Source organism: Argopecten irradians, chromosome 6 (assembly GCF_041381155.1).
Source record: "Argopecten irradians isolate NY chromosome 6, Ai_NY, whole genome shotgun sequence".
NCBI classification, from domain to species: domain Eukaryota; kingdom Metazoa; phylum Mollusca; class Bivalvia; order Pectinida; family Pectinidae; genus Argopecten; species Argopecten irradians.
Genome location: NC_091139.1, coordinates 1,037,636 through 1,053,418, shown reverse-complemented (window position 1 = coordinate 1,053,418; position 15,783 = coordinate 1,037,636). Strand labels below are relative to the sequence as shown.

The 15,783-nt window shown below is 33.6% G+C and overlaps 1 pseudogene; it reads left to right on the top strand.

Moving 5' to 3' along the window:
* Positions 1 to 2,841: 2,841 nt before the first annotated feature.
* On the top strand, positions 2,842 to 15,779 carry LOC138326145 (scavenger receptor class F member 1-like; annotated as a pseudogene).
* Positions 15,780 to 15,783: the final 4 nt, after the last annotated feature.

The window sequence follows — 15,783 nt, the reverse complement described above, 5'->3', positions numbered from 1 at the left end:
GTTCCACATTTGACGGAACATTTTCTAACTTGACCCCGAACTTTAACCTTTCGGTGAATAAAATGTCATTTAGTCCCGCTAAAATTTGTCGTCACATTCACCGGGATGACTTCATTTTCACATTCACCGGGATGACGTCATTTTAACGATATCAAAAAAAAGCGGTGTCGTCTTTTTCTTCGCTCACGGTAAAGGTATGTATTGTAAAGTAATTCTTTGATGGGTAATTATTGTTTTTGAGTATTTTCATATTGTTTCAGTGATATTACGCACTGAATAGAATTACCAGTAATGTTTGCGAATGCGCTTACATATTTCCCACGACAGTAAAAAGGAGTGAAAACTCATTAGGTTTAGTGAATGAATCTTTTTCTCCGCATCAAATATGCGTCTCGCTTCAAACGAATCCAAGTAAATAACTGGCAAATATCTGCGTTTTGAATGTCATAATAGATGCAGGATAAACAGAATACACGTTTAGTATCTTCGGTGCTCGACACTGACGGCTTTCCTAAGTCGCCGCTTAAATAAACCTTGTATTGTAAAATACTAACCATGTATTCCCTATATACGTACTTTCTTCTAATAACGACTTTTTTTCTCGTAAGAACGACTTTTATTGTCGTAATAGCGACTTTTTTCTCCTAATAACGTCTTTTAAAACTGGTTATAATGACTTTATTTTTCGTTTATACGACTTTTTAAATACGACTTTATTTTCTCGTAATAACGACTTCTGAAACTCGGTCTAACGATTTTATTTTCTTGTTATAACGACTGTTTCCTCGTCGTAACGACTTTTTTCTCATAATAACGAAAAAAAATACGTACATGTGATCCCAACGGCTTTCGTTTGTTTTGGTAGGCGGATGTGGTTTATTTTTAGTTTAACGATTAATCCCGCCGCTAAACTTGATCTACCACATTCCGATATCTGTGTGACCTTCAAACGCTATCAACTGTACACAAGTGTTGTTATAAAATAGTTTTCTTCACTCACGCTAGAAAGGGTGCTGATGTGAATTTTAAATTTCCACACATATAACATCGATACATACATGTTTAAACTTCCTTGTTGCTGTTGATATTATTGAGTTGATAAATGGCGGACAGAAAAGATAAAACGAACCGATATGGAGATGCCTTTCTTGTTCAAGTTCTAATAGTTCTTATATTTACTACTGTTAGGTCTGAAGGTAAGTATAGTAGAGATGAAAATGGTTTATAACACTGCGAGATGTTTCCGGTTGGACTAGCAAATCGTAGTTTGGCTTAATCCACAGTGGTTTATCGTAACGTAATTGTGTCTAAACGTACAGTCTAGATCGTGTCTCAATCCTAAAATCCACCTACAATTAGCGTACCTCTAGTTTACCTCTGGTAATACCATACCATTACATGTACTCAATACAGAGTATTACTTATTATTATACTGAAACACACTTCTAGCCTCTCAGTTTTTTTTTAAATACGGTAAGGTAGGCTTATAGTGCAAGTACGACCGGCATAAGGGTACTTTCGTAGCACATCATAGCCTACCATCCAGTAACGTATCATAATACAAATTAACGTGTCTTATTTATAATCTCGGAATACCTCTACTCCTAACTTAACCCTCGATTTCACGTATCGAAATGTTAAGTTTTAATTAGGTATAAAAGTGTGGTACGATCTTTGCGTATGCAATTGTACACGTACCTTTGTTTAGATCAGCGTATTAATAAACGTATCGACACGAAGAGATTGCGAAACAAAGTTTTTTTCAACCCACATAAGCATTACGCTGCACTACGTTTGAAGTATTTCTTTTCTTTATTCTACTGTGTGTCTGTTGATGTCGAGGAGGCGTAGATGATGATATGTATTTCAAGAGTACAACTTATATATTTAAATTTAACTTTTCCATATTATATCACACGTTAAGATACACTATTGAGCGATGAACGCTACTTGTCACATTTTCAATCACATCAAAACGTACGTTTTATTACGTTTTGTCACGCCGCTTAAAAGATAAATTTATAACAGGATATCTCTACCCGCTTAGTTTTCCGAAACGCTAGGATAGTTACATAAGCAAAACTAGGACTTTACTGTGATTATAAGCTTGAAGAAAGTAAAAAGTTAGCTCACTTGCGGGTAGGTATCTATTGTTAAGTCATTATTTTGTCAGTGCAATTCATGTGCTAACTGCTAGGTGTGTTTAATCTCATAATAACGTCTTTTACAACTCGTTATAACGACTCCATTTTTCGTTGATACGACTTTAAAAACTCGTAATAATGACTGTTTTCTCGTAATAACGACTTTTAAAACTCGTTATAACGACTTTTGTTCTCGAATTACGACATTTCTCTCGTAATATCGACTTTAATTTTTCGTAATATCGACTTTATTTTCTCGTTATAATGACTTTTCTCCCCGTAATAACGACTTTATTTTCTCGTAATATCGACTTTTGAAACTCGTTAAAACGATTCTATTTCCGCGTTATAACGACTGTTTCCTCCTCGTAACGACTTTTTTTTCTCGTAATAACGAGAAATAAAAAAAAATTAAAAGAAAATTAAAAAAAAAAAACATTACGTAAATGTGACCCTTATGAATTTCGTTTATTTTGGTAGGCGGGTGTGGTTTATTTTTAGAAGTTACCATTTTTTGTTTGTTTGACGATGAATCCCGCCGCTAAACTTGTTACACCACATTCCGATATCTATGTGACCTTCAAACGCTATCAACTTTACACAAGTGTTGTTATAAAATAGTTTTCTTCACTCACGCTAGAAAGAGTGTTGATGTGAATTTTAAATTTCCACACATATAACATTGATACATACATGTTTAAACTTCCTTGTTGCTGTTAATATTATGAAGTTGATAAATGGCGGACAGAAAAGATAAAACGAACCGATATGGTGATGCCTTTCTTGTTCAAGTTCAAATAGTTCTTATATTTACTAATGTTAGGTCTGAAGGTAAGTATAGAGATGAAAAAGGTTTTATAAAACTGTGAGATGTTTCCGGTTGGACTAGCAAATCATAGTCTGGCTTAACCCACAGTGGTATATCGTAACGTAATTGTGTGTGAGCGTTAAGTCTAGATCATGTCTCTATCCCAAAATCCACCAACGATTAGCAAACCTCTACCTACAAATACCATATCATTACCTCCAATTTAGAGTATTACAAATTATTATTATGAAACACACTTCTAACCACTCAGTTTTTAAATACTCGTACGCTAGGGCACGCTTATAGTACAAGTACGACCGGCATAAGGGTACTATCGTAGCATAGCGTAGCCTTTACCATACGGTAGCGTATCTTATTAATAAATAACGTACCTTATCTATACTCTTGGAGTACCTCTACCACTAACGTAACCCTCGCTTTTACGTATCGAAATGTTAAATTATAAGCATATATACAAGTATTAGCATCCCAAAAAGCTAAGAAGGCTACCATACAGCATTATTTATTAGGAACCAATTATAGGAGAGTTTGACGAATTGTTCTGTTCACAGTTAACTGGGATAGTTCTTATGACAATTCATTTTTGAAGAATGATAATTTAAATGCTTTCACGTTCAATGTAAAAGATAATCAACTTGATGATATTAATGAAAGGGCCACTAGGCTACCTTTACGGAAAAAAAATCTCTTCAAAACAATTATAACATAATATTATTGATAACGATGGCCAAAGATGACGTCACATCACCAAATAAGTGGAAGTTTTGCCGTCTGGCGCAGTAATATTCAAATAACGCGTTGTAATTATGACAACGTCGGGATACATAATTATACAACATGCGTTATGAAAATAAACATTTTGTTAATTTTAATAAAGATGTTCAGAAGGTGAAGTGGACCTTTTCCTAATGCTAACAAGTTTTCCGTATAATATACAATGTACTGATTGATATGCATGCACAAGAATTTGGGAGACTTGGTGAAATACATAATATACGCATATAGACAAGCATAGCATTTCGGTTAAAAACTATACTTTACTTTAGCGCATACAGTTCCACAAATATCTCCAAAGTAGGCCTATTGCCTAACATTTTGTTTCAGCATTTCCCATGTACGGACAGTGTTTACAAGGAGGTCATGATCATCTAGCTATCAGTACTAGTTAGGCTATATATAGAAGTTCCACGCGCTCCCGACACTTGATCACCGAACATTTGAAACCTCTCTAGACTGAACCCTTATATTCCATTCAGTACATGTAGCACCGCCTTGTGTGATTTCTGAGAAGAATGTCCGACATCTAGAAAAAAACATTCGGACTTCTCTGGGTTTATCTATTGGTAATTTATTTGCAATAATTTCCCCACTGGTACCCCTTACACACATGAAATCTCCAACAACAAGTAACCAATCAACACACGTAAATCGTTTTGGCCAGCCAATCAAAGTGAACAGATTAGTTATAACCATGTGAAATCCCAACAACAAAGCAGGCAAAGCGACCGATTATAAAAGCTACTATCCTGGGATGATAGCAAAAAGTGTGGTACGGCAGTCGAAGTTTACTAAAAGCGTAGCGAAATGTAGAGTTACGTAGGCAATCGTATATGTACCTTTGTCTAGATCAGTGTATTAGTAAACGTATCGATACGAACAGATTGCGAAACAAAGTTTTTCAACCCACATAAGCATTACGCTACACTACGTTAAGATACATTATTGGACGATGAACTGCGTTGAGGTATGCTAATTGCCACACTTTCAATCACACCAAAACGTACGTTGCATTACGCTTTGTCACGCCGCGTAAAAGATACAATATATAACAGTATATCTCTACCCGCTTAGTTTTCCAAAACGCTATGATAGGTATAAAAGTATTACCAGGAATTTAATGTGATAATAATCTTGAAAAAAGTAAAGAGTTAGCTCACTTGCGGGTAGGTATCGATTGTTACGTCATTATTTTGACAGTGCCGTTTTATGTGCTAACTACAATGTCTTAGCAACACCATGGTATTTCAATGATATTGAACCATTTAGTGTTGCTGTAGTGCCTTGATCAAATATAGAGATGGTTTATCATAGTTGAAATCATGATCCTGTAACAGTTTCTTAATGTTGTTCATATGGACTATTACAGATAATATCGCCTTGTCCAAGATAGCTACACAAAGTAGCAACCAAGCCTCCAACTTATGGCTGGCAGGTGCAGCAGTCGACGGGTGTCAGAATACACAAATAGAATCGGGATGTTGTGCACACACACACTGGGTGCTGTTGGTAGACCGACGACAGCTTGGTGGCGTGTCGATCTAGGACAAATCAGTTCCATCGACAACATCCAGATCATATACAGAGGTTAGTTGGTAGCCCTACTTTGAAAGACCTAAACATTCTTGGTAATATACATGGATGTGTGGGTATAACTCTGAGTTTGTTTTTGTTACATATATTTAATGCAGGGGAAAAGAGCTTTTACGTCAGATGATGTGTGATGATTCGTTGCTATGACACGCGTTGAATGCGTTGATATTTTTTCTACATGCATCGGAAATGGTTACATACTTGAAGTAAGGTGTCTAATTCACGAAGATCAAATAAATCCACACCAAGTGTACCATACATCAAATGAACTTTAAGAGTCATGAATTTAACAATAAATGTTCCCGAATTAACATAGGGTTTATTCGTTGTTTTGATATCTCCCATTTGTACGAAAAACTAGCTCGTGCTTATCCTGCACTGACTCGCTATAACTTATCTCCCTTGATTATCAATTTATCATTTGCAAGATTGGCACCAACCACCGAAGTGAGAGCTACCTTTCGGATGTATGGTAGATTTGTTTTAAAACAGCAAGGTACTTTTAATATGTGTGTTAGATTTGTTTTTAAAGATTACGTTGTTACTTTAATGTTTCAACTTGTCAATGTGGCTATTTTGAATTAATATTCGATTTGGACACGATCTTAAGCTCTCATTGTGAAAATATATTGTTTTTAGCGGACTTCCAGCAGCGATTGGCCGGTTACCAACTTTACGTATCTAATACAACTATATCACCGACCGATGGCGTCCTCTGTTACGATGACAGCAGTACTACTTTGGCAGCTGTACAGTTGACAATAACACACCAGTGCCCGTATGTAGGGCGATACGTTACCGTGTACAACTATAGAAACAACCCAAAACGGTACAGCTGGTAAAGTGATTACGCCATATTGGAACTTTGTGAGGTGCTAGTATATGGTGAGTATGTGTTAAGATCTGATAATAGGCATTCTAATATGTTTCATGTTATAGTATATCCCCTACTGTCAAAAAAAATGCCGTGTAGATACTTACGTAACGTCTTGCGGCTGCTTCGAAGATTATCCTCATCACTTATGAGCACCGTTTGATTATATGGATTTGTCCTACATATTAAGCCGCGATTTATTCATGCAGTTGTCACTCTAAAACCTTTTTGTATATCATACAATGTGTCAATATTGGTTCGTATATATAATGGCTCATATCCGTAAAAGAGCTAACATAACATTAAGATAGGGGGAAATGTTTGGTTTGAATATCATGCTTTTTGAAAGACCTGACCCAAATCAACACCAAGTTTCACGTCAGAGTCGCACAACATGATCGAAATTGCCGATATCCGCACAGATCGGAGTCTCCCGAGTCGCATCACGTGACCGACATCGGCTATACCCGTGCAGATATAGGAATATGTCAGCTTGAACGTAACGGCTCTGAGTATTCGAGGCTATTTTCAACGTTTAAATGAGAAAATGGAATATATGTGTACTGAATTATTAATAAAATCAATACGAACTCTACATTTGGTAAATATGGAAGAAACGAGGAAAAATATATATATAAAAAAAATTTAAATGTTGCCTTTTTTCTTAGAAAAAAAGTAATAAGAAAAACAGATCATCATCCTCAATGCTTTAACTATAATCGGCGGTTGACTAGAATCGCAACTACTAAGTTCTAATATATATTAACGATCTCCATATCTTCTAAGTATGCTTTTGTATCAATAAGTGTTAATTAAATATATATATACCTCTGACGATAAAATTCCGTGTCGCTTTGTTCCAAGGATGTACGATAGGAATGTACGGTGACGGTGACTGTGGTCAAGTATGTCCGGCAACCTGTTACGGAGGGAACTGTAATCCTAGAACAGGATCTTGTCTATGTAAGTAAAATATGGGTGCATAGCTGTAAAGCATGCTAATCTCGTTTTTGGATTGATATCTTCCGCATAAAAGAACCAAATTAAAAAAAAAAACCTGAAAAATCATATAAGTAACCGATTAACAGAGATCCGATGCTGGGAATCTTGTTTTAGTTTAAACAATATTTTCGTTCAATAAATATACAGTACAGCATACATATCATGAAAGGTTGGATGCAGAAACTGTCTTGTGTTAAATTTTAACCGAAAACGATAGAATAGATAATAGAACAGAACAACATTGACAGGTTGCTATTAAACAATGATATTTTATCTACCACATTATGTCAATGATATTATGTATTTTCGTGACATTACAGACCCATGATTTATTAAATACGGTTTCATAAAAATAAATAGTCTTTTGTTCGTCCCATTTTTCCTCTTCACAGAAACAAGTATTGTCCCCGATAACTATCTGTACCGTTAGTTTTAGATCTGCAGTTGTTTTCACTTTCTAATGTAACTGTGTTTTAATTATCCAGTGAAGTCAGTTTCCATATCACATCACATTGCAGATTGTGAGCCTGGCTTATCCGGAGACAGATGTCTTTTCACTTGCTCTACGAATTGCACAGACAGACATTGTGATAAAGACACTGGGCTTTGTTTTGGTTGGTACCAACTATTTATTCATGCCTTTGTCTGCCATATGTAACGCTATAAGTGTATTTGTATGAAAAACGCATTGTTTAATAAGTTCTGTTATGATTGTTATATAAACGAATTGTGTGTGGTACCGTTATCAGGGCATATTTACTTATATACATACAAGGACATTGGTCATTGTTTTAAAAACATCTGGGTCCCAGTTTTATGAACATTACTAATTTTTAACTTAAATTTCCCTCTAGAAAAGCATTCCAAACGTTAAGGAAAAATTGAAGTTAAGGAGCCTTCCTTAAAATCTGTAATGCTTTCCTATAGCGAATTTTAAGTTAAGGGATTCCTTAAAGATAAGTACTGTTTGTAAAACTTGGAAAACAATCTTGATACGGTTAAACATGATGCAGTTGCATTCTTCTATAATAGTGCAAAACTGCAAAAAAAGTTTGTATCGTGTTTTCTTTTTGTAACAATAAAAATAACTTGGATAAATAGGATTATAAGGTGAGGGAAAACATATTTATTTACAATATAATTATATTTTTAGAATGTGTTCCTGGGACGTATGGTAGTACGTGTGGCCAGACCTGTTCTATAAACTGTAAGGGAAGACTGTGTGATAAGACAACCGGACATTGTGCTGGTAGGAGATGCAATACACAAATACTTTTTTTACACTTTAAAATATCTCTCTTCGAAAGCACACTTTCAAAACTATGTTTACTCATATCCCAAAGTCATTAATGCAATTAGATCACTTTGAAAGTACTTTGCAGTACTAAAAATGAACAATGTAAAAGAAATGTAAAATGTATTGCTTGGATTTACGATGATTTTATTTCGATATTGTATCTTACTGTCAACAAACTTGATCTCTGTCCGTATGTTAATCTTCAAGAAACATAATGATATGAGTGACAATTAGTTAAGTATGAAACGAAAATATAATGCATACCGCATATTTTCTAGACTGTCACATAAGAAATACTTCTTACTTCCAAAATTCCCAAACTTTACAGACTGTGTGACTGGGAAGTTTGGGACTACATGTGGACAAAACTGTTCAGTAAACTGTAATGCCAGAGTTTGTGACGCGGAAACCGGTATTTGTTCGGGTGAGAAATAATACAAAGACATTTTTTGTTCAGGACTATGAACAAGAAATCCAAAGTGTAACATTCTTACTATACTCATGATCAAAAGCGACTTACACTCAAAAGAAGAATATCAATAGATGTTGGGATATTTGAGATAAAAGGAAAAAAAGGCTCATTCATTATTTTGTTTTAAATAATTATACAATGTTCAACAAAGCAAAAATACAACCATTCCATTTTAACTGTTATTTTACTACGCAAAGGGAGGTTATACATCTACTGATGGAATGTATATAAAATAATACAGTTTGCTCCCTTTTTATCCCATGTGTTTTGCAGGGGATATAAAACTTGTTCCTGTTCGTAAACTTGTTTGTCCAAAGCAAGAAGAATATATTTATATCAGTGCCAAAAGCCAAAATTATAAATTTTATTTTTTCAACAGTTTTAACATGATATAACTATATCCAATTATGAACTATGTCAAATTGCATATGTATGTATTTTTTTCCAGAATGCATCCCTGGTAAATTCGGCAATACTTGTAACCAAGACTGCCCGATAAACTGTAAGGACCGTTTAATGTACCAAGGACAGGGGTAACTGCATTGGTAGGCTTCTAACAACGGTCTTTTTGAAATAAAAACCAACATTTATTGATGTCTTAGATCTGTTAGATTGAAACATTGCGTCAGTGTCGCATTTCTCTTTCAACAACCCATATTGTGTTCTTTAAAAAGTGAGCGCGAGTGTTTATTTTTGTGCAAACCACTTTAAGTCAAAAAAAATATATATATATATAATAGAACTTTGCAACTATACTTCCTGTCTAGTTTTACCAATCAAATGACAAATTGGGTTAGAATATATTCAAGTTCCTTTTTTTAATATAACCATATAAAAATATTTTTTCCAATCACAGCTTATGTCTAGTTTACTGATCAAAGTACAAAATGGACAAGGATTTTTTCAACTCTTGTCTTATATTCAGCATGTGTTGTTGGAACGTACGGCAGTTCGTGTGACCAGGCCTGTTCTGTAAACTACAAGGATAAAGAAATGTTATATGACCACTGGATACTGTACAGGTAAGAAACAGTTATGTGTGTCAGTTGTCTACCACAGGCCGTAACGGAGTAGTATTAATGATGTCCCACTCTAATACATTACTTTCGGTTAAAATATCGATAAATACCAATGTTCCATATTTCGGGAATCTCCGGCAGTCGGAAGAGTTGTCGTTTTAGTACCCTTTATGAATTCAGACCAAAAATGTTTTTTTTTCAATCTGCTCCTATTAGAAGCTATCCTGATGGGTCATAAATGTCAGCATTAATAGCTTTAAACTTAGGTTCTGACTTTGATACTTGCATAACATCATTGATGTATTCTGGTATATCAGTATTGCTTACAGTTATCCAGTTATCTTCCATGATTTCATTTATCGTAGACATAATCGACCTTTGGGTAGTTATCAGTAATTTGAATCATATCGTCATATAACTTGGCTCTACACATAATAGAGAAGTCGTGACCTTTGTTGAATTGGTAGTTGCCTTTGGGAAGAACACTCGCCATGTCACTTCCCGTTCCAAAGCTTTTCAAGAGCAGATATATCCCTGAGAATCTAAAATAAATCTGATATCATTATCTAATTAATGTTTTAGAATGCGTTTCCGGAACGTACGGCAGCAGATGTGGACAAGATTGTTCTGTTACCTGTAAGGATAGCTTATGTGCACAAGACACTGGCTCTTGTATGGGTATGTCACTTATTCCGTTTTTGCATATTACAGAGTTATCTGCCCTTGTATGTAGTTATTGATTATGATGCCATGCGTTTTTTTTTAGCGTTACGTCATACTTGTCGAAGAAAACGGCGGGAATTGCGCTCACAAAATAATGACGTAACAATCGATACCTACCCGCCTGTAATATGCAAAGACGGAATATACTATGGAAATAGCAATGCTTAACAATACATTTCTTCTTGTTTGATAAATCGATGACTATGACTAGCTCATTTAGTTCTGAAATTAATCTTACTTAACATATTCTGAAATTATTTGATCATTGAAAGAGTATTGTCTCAGTAAAATTATAATATGATATTCCTAATCATTGATTGAAAGTATAACTGATTAAGTAATGCAAATGGTTTCAGTAAATTTAGATTGAACACATGCAGTTCGGTTTGCCTATAACTCCAATTTCATTGCTTGATTCAGAATGCACCGTTGGGAAACATGGCGCTAGTTGTGACCGGGACTGCCCTGTACACTGTCAGGACGGATGCACCAGGAACAACGCTACATGTATAGGTACGACGTGTGAAATCAGATGGTGCTATAATTGGACTCGGACGTATTTGCATCAAGATGGAATAAATCAATATTGACTTGACTCTACGATGTAAAGTTAATTTGTATTTAAATAAAACGGCTTTCTTAATAAGTAAAAGCCAGCTGAACTACGATAATTGTTTGAAAAAATAAAGGATATTAAAGGAATAGTCATTAATTAAAAGGTTTTATGAAACGAGTCTTAAAAGTTCTTATTTGCGAGCCACGACGAAGAAAAAATTAAACATCGAAACCAGTTTCATAAGATCTGTATAGAGCAAAGCATACCATACTCTTTATTGCATAACTATAAGAAACTACATTTGAAGAACTGCAAATATCAACCAGGTCATTGTTTTTGTAATGACGTCACAATGGACCATCTGCTTTTGACAATATTGAATAAAAAAAAGTTCCAAAAGTCGGAAGTCCGCTTTACGAACTACCTGACCAACACTAGACAATCTGCTGTAGATATGGAGAACTTATAGGAGAATATTTTTTGTTCAGGTTGTAAAGCTGGAAGATATGACGAGACGTGTTCGTTGATATGTCCTGTAACGTGTAAAGACTTTCTTTGTGATCAACACACTGGGCACTGTTTAGGTACGTTGTAGACAATCTCATAAACATGGTTACATTGTAACACAGAAGAATGGTCTACCTTGCTTAAAACATTATCACACAACCTTAAGGTTTATATCAGTGTTTATTTTAATTACAAAGAGGAGTGGATTTATTACAAAGACCTGCCTGTCGGCGGTTTGACAAGGCGATTATGATTGCTATGGCCTAAATGACTTTTGCGTTATGATCCATTTTTCTTTACTTGATATATATAGATTGTTACCCCGGAAGGTACGGAGTAGTTTGTGGAGCCGAGTGCCTTGACTCATGTACAGACAACATCTGTAACAAAGACGACGGTCGTTGTCACGCCCCGAGTATGTTTATCTATTTACCAGATATAGCTTTAGAAAACACAAATATAATACACTATGAATTATTTATGAAATTTATATTTTCTCATATTTAGTAACGTTTTTTTTTTTATAATATTTGTTTTAATGTCTCACTAAATTATGACCTTACTATCACTGTAACTGCAACAGTAAATCAAATTACGATAATATTTTTTTTTAATATTCATTAATTCGATAATATGTCTTTTATAATGATTGCGTGTGTCGATTTACCCCTTTTTATTCATATTTATATCTATTAATACCTGAAACACGTTATTTTACAGTGGGATATCAAGACATTCTGATATACACATTAGCTGTATTGTGTGGACTCCTTGTTGCTGCATTGGTGGCTTGCTTCATATGGCAACGTCGGTAAGTATTGGAAAAAAATAGCGACGGCGGGAACCTACAAATAAATGTAATGTTTACATCTTACTTGTGTGTATGAGAAAGATATGGTAATATGACGCTACCCATATTCGGTCACTTTTTGTAAAAAAAAAATGTTAAAATTTTCCAATGTGAGAAAAAATAGTTCAGATTTTTCCCTATACATTCAACAAATTGTACCTTTAGTTTTAATGCGATAATCTGTTTACTCGTCAGAAATACGTATATCGATACATAAAAAGTTTTTAAACATCCCCGGTTCAGCGCTATGTTTCAGCGTGTTTTTAAGGTAGGATTTTTTAACAATTTCATTTTCTTCAAGTCTACATAAGCAATAGGAAAGAATATGAAATATGAAAAAGGTCACTATTGTCATTAACCGAAGGGCCCAAGGTACTCATATTGAACCTATAGCATGCTTGGATGACGAGTTGCTTACTACTATTAAGCACCTTAATTTTTGTTCAGGATAATCATTTTCAGTTAGGAATCCAAACTGAAAAAAAAAGCTTGATGTATATGCAAAAAACGTAATAATTTGGGTAGCGCCACGTCAGGTTGTAATTTTAGAATGTTTTTAATGACTTAATGATTTTATACCATATTCACATTTGCTTTTGCCAAAATTTTTCACTATTTGAACTTCTTCTTTTCTCAGTTTATACCGCGGCCATAAAACAAGATGACTTGCTTCGAATTATCTGAATTAACATTACAGTATAATGTTTTGAACTAGTTAGGATATTATCAAACAGTTAAAGATGCTCCACTACCGACAGAGCATAATTAGTTTTAATCGTATATATGTGTCTAATTAACGCAAAAAATAATATAATTAAGTTATTTTCCCTTAGTGCAACAGTACTTCGTTTCATATGGAACAAAGTTATGCACTGGTGGCGATGGAGCACCTTTAATATATATTCTAACTGACTTCACCTTTGCTTTAATCGAATCATATATAATGTAATGGTGGTATATTATATTTAATTTATATCTATATCTATTCTATCTATTTTATTTACAGAAACATGAACATCAGAAATACAGTGGAACAGAAAAACGCGGACACAGGGACTGGTAAGAATCAACTACGCAGTTTTGACACAAATCATTATATAAAAGATGACTGTGTATTGGAACTATCCTTATCGTTTGACTACATAATACTTCATTTTCTTGTGTGTATTGGAACTATCCTTATCGTTTGACTACATAATACTTCATGTTCTTGTGTGTATTGGAACTATCCTTATCGTTTGACTACATAATACTTCATTTTCTTGCAAATTCACCATTACGTTATTTTACTTTTTTAATCAAAGCATACAAAAGCATAACGAACGTATTGATTATTGATTCACTTCATATTTATATGCATACATTGTAGTGTGTATACTAATTTGTTAATAAAGAAAGAAAAACTTATAAATATCCCGTCTGTCACCAAATACTCTCTTAGTTAGTCTTTTCTGTAGTGATGCGTTGATTTATTGTTCATTTAATTTTCCCCTTTACCAATGTTTTTTTTTTCAGTTCATACCGTACAGGAAAAGGAATATACATCTATTGACCACAGTCCTGTAGGGAATCCTAACGTGTACGAAATGGCAGATTTCTAGTATGGTGAGAGGCAAGGAATGATTCAACAGAACGTTGTTTTTTTTTTTTTTTTTTTTTTTTTTTTTTACTGAAATGCGTTATAGTTAACTAGCATTGTAACATGCAATTAAACACATTCGCATATTTGTATTGTTTTGATTGTATGAAGCAGTCCATCCGCGAGCTATTTATAAGAACAAATAACAATGACATAAAATTTTAATTAAAAATTCACGTTTTATTGTCATTTAAAATACCATTCTCTCATCATAAATCCTGTGATTAGGGGACAAAACGCTAAATTGCATATAATTATGACTCAAGAGGACTAGATGAAAGGTATTTGCATATTAGTATATCATTTAATTAGAACTTTACTCGGAAATTTTTAATATAACATGTTTGTATTGTAATGTGATAACCTAATTAGACAACAGGATAAGAGGAGTATCCCCACGTAGCGTTAATATGTTAATTGGTTGTTCATTCCATATTAGTGAAGAAAGGCATATGTTACCAATGAGAACAAATTAAAGGTCAATCATATCAACTGTAAATGCATATCCATTGGAATGTATGGATCTGTCAAATAAACAAAGCTATGAAATTATTTAATACATACAATTGAATAATTATGTGAAAAAGAGAAAAACTAACTTCAAGACTAATATGAAAAAAAAATTAAAAAAAAAACAAATCCAGACTTATAAATGAACTATAAAGAGAAAAAACTCTAGACTTGAATGAAAAAAAACCTGAAAAAACCTCGAGAAGTATATATGAAACAAAAATTAAAAACAACAAATTTATATATGAAAAACAAAAAAATAAAAAACTCGAGACTGATGTATATAAAATATATAATCGTGTTACATCTATGTATATCAGACTTATCATCAATATTATCAAGAATGGATAAGATGAAAGATACATACACCATATCGTCACGACTCTAAACATCAGGACACGTCATATCTTTACAATATATTTGATGTATTTTAACTAACCTTTGGTGCATCTGTTTGGGTTTTTTTCAGTTACATTCCATAAATCTTTGTTAAGCAGAAAAATGTTTTGTAAATTTTCGTAAGAAATATCTGTATAATCCATCTTCGGTTATTTTAGATATTTGTGTAAAATCTTTTTCTATAACATTTGCACATGAAATTATGAAGAAATAAAGAAGAAATTGACACCAAAGTTTTGTTAAGTGTGTTTATATATTTTTCCTCTGTTTAATGAAAGTATTATAGAGCGAAAATATTTCAAATATATCTGAAAATAAAAACAAGGAGCTTTCTATTTTTTAAATTAAATATGTTTCAAAAATGCTTTAGATATGTAATAAAATGTGACGTGAATATAACGCTTTTTTTGAAGAGATTTTAAATGGGTACAAAAAGCATTTACATATGATATTCAATATTAATTATTTAAATCGTAATATTCATTTATAAACAAAAGGATTTTATCATGAAACCATTTGTCCTAAGTATGAAGGTACCTGACCAGTGTCGCACACATTCATCATATTTGTGCTATGAATGGATATATATATA